Source organism: Condylostylus longicornis, unplaced genomic scaffold (assembly GCF_029603195.1).
Source record: "Condylostylus longicornis isolate FDR11 unplaced genomic scaffold, ASM2960319v2 ptg000027l, whole genome shotgun sequence".
Taxonomy (NCBI): domain Eukaryota; kingdom Metazoa; phylum Arthropoda; class Insecta; order Diptera; family Dolichopodidae; genus Condylostylus; species Condylostylus longicornis.
Window position 1 is genome coordinate 5,572,339 of NW_026577996.1, and position 17,470 is coordinate 5,589,808.

Genomic DNA, 17,470 nt, shown 5'->3' on the forward strand with positions numbered 1-17,470 from the left:
AACAAAAAGCTGCTGACTCTCTTAAGTATAAGCCATCTACCGGGAGAATATTGCTAACTATTTTTTTTTTCAATTTTTTAAGATTTCTCATTACTATTTCAATAGCAATAGCAATTTCTCATTGCTCTGTTTTGCTATTTCAATACAATGAATAAAATTTCATATTCCAAAACACCAGTAGAATAAAAATTGTCAATCAAAGTATTTTTATAAGAAACTTTATAGAAAACGTACGTAAAACTGGAACTTCACATTGCCCGTTTACAAAAAAAAATATTTTTTACAATTTACACATTTATAATAAAAATTTGCAAATAAAAATATTTTATTGCAAAAAAATTAATTACTTAGCTATTAACATACTAAGTTATAAATACTCAGGGTTTAATTGAGTTATAAATAGTTTAATATACAATTTTTTTTATTCTAAACTGTTATACAGTAGTATGTATTTATATGTGCGATGTGCCTATATAATTTCTATTTTTAATAATGCACAAATTCCATTCTATTTTTATAAAATTATTGTGTGATAGTTCACCATATTTATAATTAATATATTAAATTCTTACTTCAAAACTGTTATACGACATTACTCGTACTTAATATTTTAAATATAAAAGTATTTTCCAAATATGTAAGTGTAAAAATTAGTACATACTTACATGACGTATTTGAAGATAATTTTCACTATTCTACCATAAAATTTGCTTAAAAGAAAGTAATAAAAGATCCAAAAACAAAGAGTTAGACAGCTTTGTTATAATTGAATGTGACAGATACATTGTAAATATAACTGAAAAAAAATATGAGCGCCAAAACGGTATCTCTAAATTCTTATGAAAGGCACAGTTCACTCCCTTTTTGTTTTTTTTTTGTATGCAATATGCATTAGAAATTGAAAATGCAATCAAAATTTAGAACTTTATATCAATATGAATATTGTACAGGATGTTTCATGGTTGAATGCAGTATAGGTAATATTGCAGGTACATGATGCAAAATCTATTAGGTTTATAAATTCCCTTTATAAGTAACAAACTCTTTTTTTATTGACCAAGTAATTATAGCAGTTCGAAAAATAAGAACTGGAAGAACCTCAAAGGTTATATCAGTGCCCTAAAAGAGAACTTCCTCAAATATATGCTCTACATAACGCCGTTAAAATTGCAGCCAAAAACTTGTTGAATCTTATGAAATTTTTCACATTTTTTTTAATCATAAATGTAAGGGCGAGAAATTTAATTTTTACAGAATGATGGTAATTTGAAATTCGGTTTTGACAGATGACAAGTAAAGCTGTCATTATTTTGTCTTTTAACTGTCAACAATATTTTTGGAGTTTATTTAATTTTATGTTTAATAGGAGTTTACATCTTGCAAGCAAAAGAACGCGAAAAAGAAACAACTCGAACGTTTTTATTAAGCAAGGTGCCATAATATTATTCTGTTAAAATTCTTGAAAATCATTTCCATACGCTCTTGCGGCGCTTAATTTTTTTTTTTTGTTAAAAGTCAGTTATACCTCTTAAGTCTCAAACACTTTGTGTTTTTTTTTTATTTTGTATTCAAATATTGTTAAATATTGTTAATTTTTAAAAAATTTCACTTGCACTGTCATTTACTTTTATGTCTTATTTTTTTTTCCATTATTTTTTTTTACAAAATAACGACCGACAACAGAAAATAGAAGTATAGGTACAATAAAAAAGCAAAAAAAAAGTACAAAATTCTTTTTAGACGCAGTCTGCATATCAAATTTCCATTCGAAATGTATTTTAAGGGTTTTATTTTTATATTCGCTTTTTTATATAAGTAGATGGCAGTATGAGCTCAGGTAACCTTTTCATAAAATAATATAGGATCGATTTCAACTTTTGAAAGTCACCATATTGAATAAAGTTATGCACAAACTGAAATAGAACTGTTTTGTGTTTGATGGCCCCTTGATGGGTTGCATACACATATTGAAACCAAATTGAAATTATTTTAGCAGTTTTGCGTTTTTAGCAATATGAAAAATTGTGAACAGAAATAAGACCATAAAAATGTTGTGGTTTTACGGTGATTTTGAATAGAATGAATTTAATTTAGTTTTTTGTGTCATTTTATTATAATTAAAAAATAAAAGTAATTGAAAGCTTAAAATAAAAGTACAGGCAATATGAAGAAAAAATGTCGTTTAATGATAATAATAAGCAGGTTTTCAATTTTATGCTATTTATTTCAAGCTACATATGTGAAAAATATTTGTGACTGGTTTAGTGTTCGATTTGTGTGGAAATTTCAATTTTAATCCCATTTTGTTTTGTTAAAATATTCTAAATTATTCGCATACATTTGAGTTTCATTATCACCGCTTTCCGGTCTAACTATTAACGTAGAGGACTGTTACCTGAAATTCTGGGAATCTGAAGATGTTTCACAATGAGTTTAATAGAAACATTTTTTATCTAACATGTCACATGTGCGAGAATGAGTAGTTTATTTTTGTAGTAGCTTCTGACAGAAGCGATACCTTGTCCTGTCCTCTGTACGGCAAAATTTCCAATAACATGAACGTTCAATATATCTCGGCTCGCCAACCGTCTTTTTTGTTCAATATTAGAATTACTTTGAACTTGTTTCTAATGAGTCGCAAATCATTTAGTGTGCCCAAAGCAACAACACCTTGTAAGTAATGTTGATTCTTGTTGTAGTTGGTTCTAACACATCGTCGTATGTAATGCTTCAAGCTTATAATATTAATGACACATAATTTCTACAATATAGCAGTTTATATTTCAGAAAATTCACGTGTCCTGAAGAATTTTTTTATTTAAGTTTGAGTGTAATATAAAATGATTACGAAATTGAAAAATTTTTATAAACCTTACATTTTAAAGGACTTTTTTAACTTAATAACAAATGAATCCATAAAAAAAAAACCTTGAATAAAACTAAACAAAGGACAACATTAAAAACAAAATTCTAACAATATTATAATGAATAGAGATGCCATGAATCCTGCATAATGAGATCATCGACTTTTATTTGATGGCATGAACGAGTCTAATATAATTTTAACTTTTTTTTTATATATTCTTTTATATAAATATAGATTCATTAGTTTTATATATTTAATTACTTAGATAAAAGATTTAAAATATAAACTTAACTATTCACTTTTTTGGCATTTAGCCATAATGTGGTTCTATTTCGTTTCTATTATACACATGTTTAAATTTGTATAGGTAAACAAATTGTGCACTGGCATTTTCTTTTCTAAATTTTCTCATTATAATTTTATCCTTGGAAATAATTTGAAAAATTATCCACTTATTTTGTATATTTTAAAATAAAATTAATAATTTTCTCTCAAAATATTTTTGAATTTATAAAATGTATGCGTAAAATAAGTAAAGTCTTTTAAATATTTTTAATTTTTGTTGCATGAACTCAATTTTATACTTAAGTAATAATTATTTAGAAATTATCTACTCATATTAAATACTCTAATTATATAAAAATGATTTAAGTTGAATTTTGTAAATGTAGAACACTGAATCGAGGCCAAAACTGTTCCAAAAAATTTATTACATACCTACTATAGGGTAACAATATGCATTGATGCTACATTTGCAGTTTGCAGTTTGTAAGAACTTTCGTTTAGTCGCTCTGCTACGTCTATTATTTCGATTAAATTCTAGTTAATAAAGTTTAATTCAAAAACAATTTTGAAATTTACAATCGACTTTTCTTGGTGGCATTCGACTTTTCTTGGTGACATTTATGTGACATTTATATTGTCAAAATGTTTTACTTCAATTTACTTAACTAAAAATTTTAATTTTTTCCTTTTAAAGTTTTATAAATTTAAAAATCATTTGAAAACGTGTTAATTTTTTAATTCCTAAGAGGTTAAGACCTTTCCTTAACATTCTATTGTTAAGGCAAGGTCTTAACCTCTTAATATCCTATTGATATTTTTTGAAATATCAATTAATTTTCCTTAAATTAGAATATTATAGTAATTTTAATTAAAATCATATTAAAAAATTTTTCGAAATAATAAAAAAAACGTTTTTTAATTTAATTAATGTGAGGATTTTAATTAGACTGATAATTTTTTAAAAGTTTTTCCTAAAATATTCTAATTTTGATCCCATATACAATTCACGTGTGTATATGAACCTACAGGCATATAAATGTAGGTTATATGTATATAACCTACATTTCGCATATAAAGTCATTTACTAAATATTAATTCAATAGCCTCCTAATTACATTCGAGTAAATCTCGTACAAACTCCATTAATTGTTATAATATAATATTGATTGTTTATAAAAGTTTTAAAACTTTTCTTAAAAGATTTAAAAAATAAAATACGAGATTAATTTATTTTTAGTTACACAAGCATTATGTTTGTATAGGTATAAAACAATTATTCGAAACCCTTATCAAGTTATAAAAAAAAATAGAAGTTTAAAGATTAACATTGACATAAGGAACATCTGGGAGCAGTTTTGGTGTTTGGGAGAGAATTTCCTTTGTTTTGTGATTGTTATTGTTTTGGAAAATAATCGTTGATCCTTAAAAAATCTCGTCTGGACTCTTATTCTTTAATATTTAATTTTTGTTTTGTACGCAAATGTATAGTATGTTTATTCATTATAATAGGGATTATATGTTTGAGTGTAAATATGTGTAGTATACTCCCAAAAGTATATACGTATATATGTATACAAATGATAATCGATTTTCCCTTGTGAACCAAAAATTTCAATTGAAGAAAAGATAAACCGGAAATTAATTCTGGGAATTTTTCTTTCAAATTTTAATTTTCTTAAATATTTGTCAAAAGTTTAATGTTTTCATTCGGATTGCAGCCATATTTTAATTAAGGTTATTTAGTGTTTTATAGTATTGCAGGATTTGCAGATGAAAACAATATTTTCTTCTTATTGTTACGGAAAATATTGTTAAAAATTATTACTCTTAGTTTGTTAGTTTGAGAGGAGACGTGGCACTTGTAACGTTGCCACCCAGTACTAAATCAATAGAAGGCTCATCGGCAACCTTTCACGATACACTTCTCACCGCTAATTTATTGAAGTGTCTTGACAAAATATAGCAGATCACTGACGAGGGCTCCCGAAAGCTCCCGCAATTCATCAAATCAGCACTGGCAGAGCACGTGCTGCCGACAAACATCCGATGAGAAAATGTCCAGACTCTTTCCAATTTTTACCAATAAAGAGTGCCCCGTCAAAATGCTAACCGCAATACTGAAATCCCTACTGCTCAATGCCGGCGAAACTCACGTTATTGCATCGTTCGTTTTCGATCACAAGGCTCTTATAGTTGCAAAAGTTCGCTCACCATCCCAAATCAAGTACCCCCTACTTCTAGTTTCTTTAATGTTTTTCAAATGTCTGAAGGGTGGAGGCACCGATGGAAGCATTGTCGTAATCCATAAAGGGAAAGTTTTGAATGTTTTCCTGAGCAAATCCGAAAGTACAATCTCTCTTGTCTCTTTTACAATACTTTACACAATATTTTCATAAAAGAATAAGAAAGAAAGGATTTTCTTAATTTCAATATCTACGTATAAGGTTAAACAAAGAAGAAGGGAGTACTTCGACAATAATTTTTAAGACGTCCCATTATAGAAGTCTCAAAAAATTTGAAATAAACATTATTGTTCAAAATTAACTTACACGCATTAAATAAACAATTTTTTTAAAAAATTAAAGCAAACAAATTAGAATTTCTTTAAAAAAAGATTTTACGAAATTTTCAAAAGGAGGCATAACGTAAATTCACGCTCTCCATATAAACATTTTAAATGATGTGGGTGAAAAAAAATCAATCCTATCGCATACATTGCCCTAAAATATGCAAAAAACTAAAATAAATCATGTAAATCAGGTACTTTTATAAATGGAAACCCCAATAACCATACTTCAAGGATAATGTTATCGTACAAAAATAACAAAAAGAATGAACACAAAGCCAGAGAGAGCATGTAACAAATGCAAGGAGAATAAATATTTTCTGCACGTGCTTGTATTATTAGCATAAAACCACAAAATGAAATTTTTTTTCTCATTGTATTAATTTCGAAAATATTCATTCATTCATATTTTATCCTATTTTTATACATTTTATAAATATATTTAAGCACATTTGCATATACAAATAATATTATATGTATGTGTATGATAATATCTCCTTATTTTATAAAAAGGACTTGATGATAAAAGCCTATTAAGGTTTAATCACGCATCCTTTTTCTTTTTGTGTAATATGCTTAGGTTTTTAATTTGCACGTATGTTTTTTTCTACACTTTTTACTTAAATAAATATTAAAATTAAATATGCGAAAATTTTAAAGTTTTAACTTGAAAATCCCCTATACGTTCAAGTTATTTTGCAAAACATTTTATACTTATATGTATTAGCTCGCTTTTATATCCTGAAATTCAATTAGAATAAAAGGATTTTGTTTTATATATAAAATGTGACCGTGGCAGAAAACCATGACCATGATTTACGTTCTATATAAGAGTATACAGTACTCGAAACGTATAATATACTCAAAGTGTTTAGTACTGCCAATGCAATTACACCAGTTTTATATATTGTTGACAGAAATAGTTAAGCACATTTATTCTAGTAGATGGCTTTTCATATACGTATATTTAATTATGGAAAATTAATATCAAAACACAAAGATACACAAAGACGCTGGGACGCCTATTTGCCCCTCGAACGACAAAACGTTAATTGCAGGTAAAGTTTTTTAAATCCACAAAAAATTGGGGTAACTAATTCGATTTCATTAATTTTTTTTTAATTTCCAGTACTTATAACAAAGGATTGAAATAGTAAGGGGATTACTTAAATAGTAAAACTCCAATATTCACACAGAAAGGCGAATTTTCAATAAAAACAAAATTTACATAAATGATTAGAAAAGGGTTTGACTCATTCATTAATTTAACAACAAAACCGTACAAATACCGTACATTTTTGTAAAAAAAAAAAAAAAAAACATTTTTTATTTCTGTTCTGTCAATTTCAAACAGTTTTCCAGCAATTTTACTAATGAATAATCACAAAATTTGGGTATATATACGTATATGTACATTATGTTGTACAAATATTATGTTATGTAAACTTTCACTGCATCAAATAAAAAAAAAGCGACATCTATCCGAAATCACAATAAAAAGTAGGAAATGTAGCAGTGTTAACAAAAATAATTACAAACAGAAAATTTTACCATTTTTTGACAAGAATAATAAATTTTCTCCATTCAATTTTAAACAAAAAACTAAAAAAAAAAAACAATTTGCAAAAAAAAAAAATTTGTAATTTGGCATCGACAGTTTTTTGGGGTTTAATTTTTTATTTTATTTTTTGTTTCAATCATTGTTGATTACTTTTTAACAAAACTTTTAACTCGCAGGTAAGCAAAGCACCACAATGAAAGCCCAAAACTATCTGTGAATAGTTTCAAAACTATTAACATTTTTTGTTATTTTATTAAATAAGAGTGCTCCACTAGAGGTATTTCTGCAGCTGTAGTATGTATCAATTCAAATCTTCGGATAAAGTTTGAAATGATTCGGGTGTGTTTAAGTGGTGACGTCTAATGATTTCCCATTTTGAAGTAATTTTCCGGTTCTCCATTTTGAAAATCAGCCAAAACATAATAATAAGTTTTTGGAGATATTTCAAGGTTAGAACAAGTTTTGGAATAGATTCCAAATCGGTTAGAATTGCAATGCATTCTGATCTCTGGCGAATTTTAATTATTCTAGAGGCCGAAGAATAAATGTCAGACAATGAATTTCTTAAAGGTTTCCTTTTTAAAAAAACATCCTATATTTCAATATATTTTTCATATAGAGTTTAAGATATTATGAGTGTAAATACTTGTAAATAAACTATATTTCAATATTATTAAATCAACAATGATTAATGATAGAAATCTCAAAATTCATATATGCTCAATAATATGTATGTAAAATTCATGTATGTGGAATTTCATCATAAAAACCACCTACGAAAAAAACAGAAACTAAAAGAAACAGAAACATCAAAATGGGGTGGCAAAGGTCTTTTATTTTTTACCATAGGTGGTGTTTTTTTTGCCTTGTGTATATACCTACTTAGAAAGTTGGTAAAAAGTAGAATTTTGATATCAAATAAAAAAAAAAAGAGGAAAAAATTGAATGATAATGAAAGCTTAAAATATTTTTTTTATATATGAAATACAAATTACATACATATACATGGAATAATACAATATTACCCTAATGAACTTGAGGTATGCTAACACTATCCAAGTATATACATTTCTTTAAGAATTCGAAAAAAATTATATATAGAAAAAGGAGAAAATTATTCAGATAACTCATAATTATTCTTATATCTATAAATGTTAAAAAAATATATTTATTTATTTATGAAATATAGTAAAGTAGATCAGAATCACCAAGAGTTAGAGATATCATTCTATTTATAAGCTATGATTCTGGTCCCTGTATTTAGAGAACACAAAGCGTAGAGAAAACAGTTTTGTCATTGTACGATTATTTATTATAGACTATGCAAACTGACACCAAGTTAAGAACACTTGATGTTAATTTGCATAGAGTCTTCAAAATGTCTGACACCAAGTTAAGAATATTGAAAAACTGTATATTTTTTGCCTATATCAATTCTTGTGCCTCCGATTATTAATGACATTTCTAATTTATTTACATTCTCTTCCACAGATGATTAATGACTCGGTCAAAGTCTTCAAAAAATTGTCAAAATGTAAAGCTGCACCCGGATTTTCTTTGCCCTTTAGAGATCACATTCTGGTTTAAAAATCAATTAATTATCGAAATATGTACTAAAAAAAATTTCATGAAATGAAATACATATCTTATATTCAGTAGGCTTGATGATTAAAAGAAGTAAGAATATGCCAACATAATTGATTTTGGGATAATCAATAAAAAAAAAATTTGTCATAATTCTAATTTTACTAGATTACAAAAATATTTTATAATCATCAAAATTTCAGGGAATGAGGCAACCCATCATTACCAATACAATAGAAAACATAATGAAACCGGCATATTATAAATCTAAAATAAAATACCAATAATAACAATAAAGAAAACTGAAAAAGAAAAACCAACATTGGTTTAAAATAGAGAACAAAACAAAAAAAAAACTTATATAACATAAATTATAACACATTTTTTATATTTAATATTTCCAAAAATTTTCTAAAAATTGACAAATTATTATTTTTAATACTCATAATTATTATTGTTTTGTTATTTATTACATCATACACATACTAATGCCGAAAAAAGAAAACAATACTTGTATATCTATGCCTCTCTTCTATTATATTATTACCTATCTATATCTTCTATAGAATATTTTACATAAAATGTATATATATAGACGCATCTACTTAATATTGTAAATATAGAAAGACCTTAAATCAAAAAATAAAAATCCAATAAATCTTATGTATTATACATGATTTAGTTATTTAGTAAAAACAAGAAGAAAGAATGAAATAATGAAAAAAAACCGAAAAAAATCAAATAAGGAAAAAAATGAAAAAAAAAAATTCAAAAAGGATAATAGGCAGGCAGGCAGGCAGGCAGGCATACTATATATTGTGATATAACATGCAATATAAATTTTCTACTTTAGATCAAACTGAAAAACACAAAAAATAAGCAAAAAGAACAAGAATTAGATTTAATAATAATGAAGAAGAAATCATCATTAACCATATCACTAACACAACGACAAATGGGTCGTCAACCTTTTTCAAGAGCAGAATATAAATAATAATGAAAAAAAAAAGCAAAATTTATTATCAATGATATTTTTTGTTATATTTTGTTTTTGCTTTTATTTCTTCTTCAACTCTTACCTTTTATTATCCTTAATTCATTTTTCTCCAATAATATTCGAATTTCTATTTTTTTTTTGTTCTACTCTTTTTCAAATTATCCTTATTAACACTTATAATTTTTATCATAGAAATTCCTTTTGTATAACAATATATTTATTTATGTTGTATTGCTTATATAATAATATGCAAATACAATATAATCGAATTATAATTATATGTACATATGTATGTATGTATCTACAAATATGTGCTATGTACCACAATATATTTTCGAAGATTAAGCATTAACAATAATAAAAACAGAGAAAAGTAAAACCAAAAAAAAAAAAAAACAAAAAAAAAATATTATCTTAACTTTCGTCCTTTTTCTTCTCAATTGAGAAAAATCTTTTCACTGTTATATTTCTATGCATGTATATACATATGTACATGTATGCAATATATAATTTGTAAAATAGACCTTAGTATAAAAGGATATTTTCACAGAAATTTTTTTTTTTATTGTTATTCTTATTATTATTTTTTATTTTCAATTACACAATATTATAATGTAATTTTTTACATACAATTTAAATATACGAAAATAATTAATTAAAAAATTATTAAAAATTTTATTTTAGAGTACAAAATTCAAATTATTTCGAAAATTTATTTAAATTTTATTTATTATTATTAATGTTAATAATATTAAAATTATTTTTATATTAAATTTTATTAAAAAAAAAAATTGCAATTATTTTATATTTTATGATTATTTACTTTTTTTTTTTTAAATTAATTTTAAATGATTATTACACTTGAACACTTATTTTATAAGAGAAAGAAATTTTAACACGTCCATACCAATCGAAAGCTTATCTCCAACTGAATTGAACTTGAATAAAAATTTTACATTGTGTTTTTTTTTTTTTTGTATATCTACTCTCAAGGTAACAAATTTTTACGAAGAGTTCATAAAAATAAAATTTATGTAATTTTTTTTTTTCATGTTATTTTTATGGTTTAAAATGAGAGCTTTTTTTATGTTTTTGTCAAAAAAAAAAAAAAATGTGAGTTGAAATGAGAAAATTTTATATTTTAAAGAATTTTTGTTTTTGTATGTACTGATGTATGACATATTGTATTGTATTATTTAATAAGGAAAAATTGAAAATGTAAAAATTTCTGTGAGAGAAATAGAGAATAATACCGGTTGATTTTTGTTTCTGTCTTTTTAGCTTTTAAGGAGCTGAGAAAGAAAAAAGCTTTTACAAAAAATTATGTTGTACAATTGAGTTATTATAATTGTTGTGGGAGAAATGAGAGAGAATGAGAATAAGATGGTTTTTTTAGTTTACTATTTACATACATATTAATGAAACTATTTTGTAACAAAGAGGATATTTGGAAATATTGGAAGGATTCTGGAGGCCGGCTTGTCTTGCTCTTATGGCTGCTATGGAGGCGTTGTTTGGACAGCCGCAGTTGCTTATCTAAATTGTGTGAGAAGCTCAGCTAGTAAATTACTGATTTCAATTCTAAGGGTAGTCATTTTGGACTCCGGTCTCCCACAGTATAACTTCAATGGTGGATACGAAGTAATATTTCCTGCTCGACACCTGTGGAGACAGGGTAATTGGTTTTTGAAATTGGTTCTGGTGCAAAATCGCGAGTCTGGATCTTTGTTGCTCTTTGTTTTAAGCTGATATACATCCAATAGAAATTTGCCTGATATGAACTTAGATTAGAGATATAAAAATAAGACCATCGTCAGGAGGCGCAGATTATTTTGATTTATACAGATATCCTTCCATGTCCTACAAATATCTTTGGGTGCTTACTTGGGACGGAGGTAGTATTGTCGGATATAGTGTAAGCTGAAGTAGAATCAGTCGGATAATGCAATAAGACATTGCTGGCTGCGGTGGTCGGATTGAGGAATTCCCTTGCCAATATCTGTCCTCGGTAATGTACAATCGACAATTTTCTGGATCATGACCAATTAAACACGTACTTTGAAAGAAAACAGAATGTAAATCTTGTCTATCCTTAAATTATTTAATTATTCCTTTTGCTTGAGCCAATTTCGTTACGGTTTTTGATATTTTTTTTTTGCCATTCTTCTTCTAGCGATTGTATCATACCTTATATATTCTTACTTTTTCTAAATTAATTTCAATTGAAATAGTAAATGCAGGTTTAATAATAGTGGAAATTTCTATTAAATTTTAAAGTTTAAAATTCAGAATCTTTTCTATGATTAACATGAAATTGCCTTTCGTAACTTTTTTCAAGTCTCTTCAATTATTGAAATAATTATTAAAGTGAACCCTTTTTTTCAATAATTTTCTTACGGTATATAAAAACACCATATTTTGTATGTATTTAAGTACCATTGCTATACACAAAGCATATACACATTCAATATTCATGCGATATTTAATAGCGCTAGGAGCTAGCATAAAAATTTCAAGAGCATAAAAAGCATTACACATTTTACAATTGGTATCACTGCTTTGTCTACTATTAAACTAATATTTTAGAGAGTTCTTATTGGAAAAAGTGTTGCGTGTTAAAATAATATAAAACTTGCAATATGAAATAAAAGAAGAGTAGCTCTATATGAGTTAAAAGTTTTCAAATTGCATGTGTAAATAAAAAAAAAGAAAAAATCAAATTTCCTGTCATTTTCTTTGAATCAAATTTTTTTTTTTGGTTTTTTGTTGTTGTTCGTTTATTTTTTATGAATGAACATGCGTATCACTATTTGTTTACAATATTATTTAATTCCCTTTAAGTTCATTTAACTAACAGAAGTTTGTGGAAGACAAAATATTCAAAAAATATATTGACATACATACACACACACATACACAATTATAATAATAGATGAACGCACACATTTATGCACAAACATTAAACGTAATACAATTCTTTTTGTGTATACTGTGACTGATTGTTGTGGGCTGTAGGCTCGAATGTTCGATAGTGAAAGAATATATGAATTTTGTGGCATTTTCAGTTAAATTACACGTTATTTTGCCGTTTTCTTTTATACCATTTCGATTTTGGGATTTTCTGTTATCGTTTATTTGATATTTTTTTTGAATTTGTTTCTTTCTGGCTTTTTACTGTTATATTGAATTTATATAGTGCTTTAAAGTGTAAATGCAGTTACAAGAGAGAAAATTGTTCTCAGATTTTCTAAAAATTAGTTATGGTTTTGGGGTGGAAGGAATGATTAAAATTGTAAATCAATTTTTTTTAAACAATATTTTTCTTTTCATGTTTTTGTTTTGGTTTTTTGGAAAATGTGTGGAAAAACAATCAAAAATGGAAAGGGAATGAATTAGGGAGAAAAATGGAAAACAAATTAAATTATGGTTTAGAAAATTCAATATTTGAAATAAGGAATTTATCGAAAGAGTGCAGTCAGGAGGGAGGGGGTGGGGAAGAGTGAAATATTTTTAATAAATAAAGAGTCTGAACCAATTGAAGGCAAATTATTATAGGTATGTTCTAATTAAGAGGAAAATTTTTATTCATTGAAAGTTTACATTCTCTGGAAAGTGTTGGGTGAAGATGTAAATTTTTATTAAAATTGACTGTTGCCAAGATGGCTCCTTGGCACCAGAGATCTGAAGTCTCTTCACCGACGAAATATTGGAGCTATAATAGGGGCCATACCAAAACATTATTTTATTGGCGAACATGACAAAGGAACAGGCTGGTTCTTTAAAATTTTGCGGATCCAGCGGCATCACAACGGGCCTATTTAGCCTATGTTTATCTTAGGGTAGCATCCAAATCTATGAACCTAATCTATGTGATCTATGGGTATCAACCTCATCTATGTGAAGATAAACAATATTTATTAAAATTTTGTTGCGTTATTAGTAGCCAAATTTTAATATTGTTTTAGGTGACTTTGATCAGTATTAAAAATCCAAATTACATCATGAAAAACATGACATTTTAAAACATTAAAAAAAAAAAATACCGGAAATATTTATGATAGTTAGAAGGAATAATGAAAAACAAATGACTGTTAATAAATATTTAAGATAATTAAAAGTTTAGTAAGCGCAATTAGCTGTTTGTTTAAAAGATTTTAGAATTAATAGAATGACTTTACATTTTAACCACATCTTTTAAAATTTCAGTAAGTAATAGCAATTAATTTTTGGTTATAATCGAAATTTGGTAATTATGTTGTTTTAAGAAAGATTTATTGCTTTTTTTTTCGTATCAAAGAAGATTTTAAAACACAAAATTTTGTGATTAGCCGAGATAAGTAACCTGTAGAAATTTAAGTCAATGGTATGTTAGCACAAGTGTATGATATTTACTATTGTACAAAATTATAGCCACTAATATTAAAGACACATTAGAATCATAACAAAAATATTGATGATTTTATTTATTTAGCATTAGCTTATCATTGTTGGTAACAGACGAAATCCAAGAACGAGGTCTATGATAGTATAAGCATTTGGATTTTTATTGCATTCATAATCCCTTATTCATATGGAGTGTTTGCCCCTCTTTCTCTATCTCGAATTGTGATTTTGTTTTATGAAGGGTTCTGGAAAATGAAGTGTAAAGCTTTCAATATATTGACTAGCACAACACAATGGCGATAGTAAAAGTTTTAAAAACTTGAAGTATAGCTCCAATATTTTGGAATAATTGTTCTACATTACCGCAATTCAAAAAATTAGGAATTATATACTTAATTTTTGAGGTTTTTTTGTTCTTTTGGTAAATGTTCTTCCGGCTAATTCCACTTGATTTTAGTCGATTCTCTCATCATAATAATCAATTTTCTGTTATACAGTAAAAAAAAAAGAGTATTAATTACGATCTCATATAAAATGAATGATTATAATTTTTTTATTTAAAAAAATTTAAAGAAAACTAACAAAAAAAAACAGGAAATTTTGTTATATAAATTTGATTAAAATCACAATCGCATCTTCATCTTTCTTATTTATCTATAAAGAAATAATTTCTACATTAATATTTTAATATTATTGTGACCGCCTAGGTAGAAAACGCTTTTAGGAACTTTTTTTTCAATGAAAGCGCAAATAAACGGAAGTCATGCAAGTTTTTTACTATAATATTAAGCAAATCGCGTTAAACAAGTTTTTATAGTTAACGTAAATTTCTACAATAAATTATTCGAAATAACCTATGTGATTTACAAGAAAAAAAAACTTGTTCCTATAAAAGAATATTGAAAATCTTCTTCGTACTTTATGCATCACAAGTACAACAATAAAATGAAGAAGTTTAGAGTCTCCATAAATATTTTGTTAATATTGTTGAAACTGTTCTATGGTATTTCTGAAACAGCGTGCTGTATAATAGATCTAAGATAGCAGAACATTTCAAAATTTACTTTCCAACGATCAATAGCGAAGCCTTAATAAATTTGTAGAATAATATTTTAGAGTCTATTCTCTTTCGGAATGGGCTCTAAGATATTATTTGGAACTATTAGAACCCATTAAATTTTGGAATGGATATTTCGGACGTAAAAATAGCTGTTGTAAAAATTTAATTAAATCTCATCAATTTTTCCATGAGAATGTCCAACCATTTACAAATAGAGTAATGATTATTTTGTGTGAACTTGCTATCGCAGTAGGAAATTAAAGTAGAAAAACTAATTCACTTCCCCAATCGCACCGGTTCAAATCTAAGGCATAGTAAACTGAACGAAAATGTGGGGTTATGTGTGACACTCTTTGAATTTCTCTGAAGATCACCATTGTTACAAATCAGGTAATCAACCAAAATCAAGTATTTTAATTTCGTATTTGCAATTATTACTTATTAGGTACTTACACATACAATTGCCACAGGTCAACATTCTTGTATGTCCTTTCACATTACCCTATTCATTATACGTTTACCACATTCTTTTAAAGTCGGGCGTCAGTTCAAATATTTTCAAGGATTCGAAGAATTTTTCAATAATATTTTATCATTAACATGATAATGAATAATTCCAATTTTAATTGTTATTCTTACCATTATTTTTATCCAGAACAATTTTCTTCGTAAATAAAATATTTTCGAAAAGTCCAAAGACCTTTCTGTAATTTGTTGATGTGAAAACAAAAAAACAAAAAATTTAATTACCAACTATAATGAAAAATAAAATTCAGTCACAATATTTAAAAAAAAAAAAATTTAATTTTTTTTTTGTATTTAGTAACAATCGTACAAAATGTGGAAACCAATTAAAAACGAATTTTTTTTTTTTTTATGTTCATATGATGGAAAAATGTGGCTAGCTTTTTTTTTCTAAGCTTATAAAAATCATTTCCAAATGAAATTTTAAATGCGAAAGACTCTAAAAATAGACGTGTGTGTGTTTATGTAAGTCAGTGTTATGGTCGTATGTGTGAATGTTAAAATTGATTTCCATAAATATTAAAATGACCATATAAAATTCAAAGATTGTTGGTCACGAGTATAAAATGTTATTGCCCTCACATATACACATACATACTTAATATAATTGCTTAAATTATGGATAATTAACTAAAATGTTTTACAATTCTTAAATATGAGAAATGAGCGGAGAAAAAAGAAATTATAATAAGTGGAATGCAATATCCTTGTACAATATTATAGGAGAGGTTCAATGCCCTATATATACGAAATTAAAAAGAAATATGAAAAGGATTTGATTATTGGGTCAGTTAACTTTGATAATTACATGAATTTCATAATGAAATTATTTTTATAATTGTATACGCAAGAGTTTTTGTTAACATAAATAGTTAATACAATTGATTAACAACAGCATCTTGGATAAATAATCAGGGTAACGATAAATTTAGTGCTTAGAAGCAATCGTTCCCAATTCTGACCGCATGATATTCTGCAAAATATTTGTCACAACCTTTCTTCGAAACCAAATCATTGTCTGGCACTTTCCCTCTCTCGTGAAGCCTAAACATTGCCTGACATTTTCCTTCTCTCGTGAAATCTACATTCATTATAGCAGTATTTGTTGAAGGCTCAATAAAAAAGCTGACAGAAACTTTATTCTCTATACACAATGAAAAATTACTAAAAAGATGAACGAGTCCTGGACATATTCTGAAGAGCAACGCATTTATTTTAATCTGATGTTATGCTATTTGTATTTGGTGCTGCTTATTGAAATTCTGAACTCTGGTATCGAAATGTGTACCTACCTAAATATATACGCTCCTACAATTAATTTACTATAAAATTTGCTATAAAAACTACTTGAATATCACAAAATTAATTAATTTTATTGTTGTGAAGTTAGAATAGCAATTTTAAATGCAAATTGCCACAACTTAATTCAAAATAATGAAATCTACCCTCCTCTGCTCTGCTCTACTCTACTTGTTAACCATAATATTGTAATAATTAAAATTCAAATATAGCTCAACCGTTATAATTAACTTCTCTTTTCTATCATTTCAAAAAAAGCTGAAATAAAAAGCTTAAAAACCTAAAGCTTTTCAAAGAGCTTTTAAAACAATTTTAAACGACAAGTTTTTGAAAGCTTTTAACAA

The 17,470-nt window shown here is 26.3% G+C and overlaps 1 protein-coding gene across 1 annotated transcript in view; it reads right to left on the reverse strand.

Annotated features, from left to right (window-relative positions):
• LOC129607231 (kelch-like protein 17) overlaps positions 1–10,253 on the reverse strand; it is a 73,816-nt gene extending 63,563 nt beyond the window's left edge. The window contains exon 1 of the mRNA XM_055518056.1: positions 9,942–10,253. The gene's annotated coding sequence lies outside the window, so the exon portion shown is untranslated. The remainder of the gene's footprint in view (positions 1–9,941) is intronic.
• Positions 10,254–17,470: the final 7,217 nt, after the last annotated feature.